This window comes from Myotis davidii, unplaced genomic scaffold (assembly GCF_000327345.1).
Source record: "Myotis davidii unplaced genomic scaffold, ASM32734v1 scaffold2004, whole genome shotgun sequence".
Lineage (NCBI taxonomy): Eukaryota > Metazoa > Chordata > Mammalia > Chiroptera > Vespertilionidae > Myotis > Myotis davidii.
The window spans coordinates 31,786-33,219 of NW_006295088.1; positions in this window are offsets into that span (position 1 = coordinate 31,786).

The window sequence follows — 1,434 nt, forward strand, 5'->3', positions numbered from 1 at the left end:
TTTGTTTGTGGAGAAATGGATATTTTCTGAAAGTCATTGCCTGTTAATATATGTGGAAAGTCACTCTGAATTGTCAAAAGATATATTTCCCCTGTACTCACCTTCCTGTTATCCTCAAAGTATATTTGGCACCCATCTGTTACTCCATTTCTATCTAGTTTTTGTCTCAGAGCAGCTACAGCAATGAAGAATCAAATCACAGGCATGAGGTCCACACCAGCATGAACTAGAAATGACAATGTAAAATAGTCAATTCCTACAGAAAGATTAAACTTTGCTTGAGATCACAAGTCCCAAGTGGCCAACCATAAATAAAGGTTCCAAGTTCTGAGACTCAGAAATAGCATTCTCTTTGAGAAAACATCCAGCTTTCGACTGAGTTGGGAGTTAATTTCTTATAATCATAGCCAAGAGATTAAAGAAGGCACAGTGAAACTGATGACATCAGATGTCAGAGTCCTATTATTCAGACAAGTTAAAAGAATCATCTTATTTCTGTTTTGCAGGAGGACCCTTAGAGCAGCCAATTGAGGCTCTCTGGTTTAATAAAAATCATGGAAAGAGTCTTATGAAAACTCCTCATAAGTTTTAATAGGGATTTTAGCAGCGTATTTTGGTTGCAGTTTCCAATCTTTAAAAATGTTTAGGTAATCTTCACCTTCCCCAAATCCTAATTCTTTTAGACTTATTAGTCTTGAACCAATGCTTTCTCATGTCTCAGTTTTTTGTATATGTATTATTTTCAGATGTATCAAACAAACAAAAAAACAAGTCCCCTTATTGAAATGTGTATATAAATACAGTGGGGCCTTGACTTATGAGTTTAATTCATTCTGTGACGGGGCTCGTAACTCAAATTACTCATATGTCAAATCGAAAGTGAACGAGTGAGACACGTGATGCTGGGCTGATGTTGTGGCGTTCACTGTGATGTTTGCTGCGCCAACTAGCAGTGAGGTATCTGAAGCTGGCTCATAACCCAAATTTTAGTTTGCAACTCAAAGCAAAAAATCAGCTGAGGGACGGCTTGTATCTTGAAAAACTCGTTAGTCGGGACACTCGTAAGTCAAGGCCCCACTGTATACTCTAGACCAGTGGTTCTCAACCTTCTGGCCCTTTAAATACAGTTCCTCATGTTGTGACACAACCATAAAATTATTTTCGTTGCTACTTCATAATTGTAATGTTGCTACTGTTACGAATCATAATGTAAATATCTGATATGCAGGATGGTCTTAGGCGACCCCTGTGAAAGGGTCGTTCGACCACCAAAGGGGTCGCGACCCACAGTTTGAGAACCGCTGCTCTAGACCTATTAGAGAGTCTTCATCTTCCTCCTCATCTTCAATAAGCAGATACTTAGTACTGTCGTGACTGGGGTACTTACATGTTCTTTAGGGATCGTGGTCGGCAAACTGCGGCTCGCGAGCCACA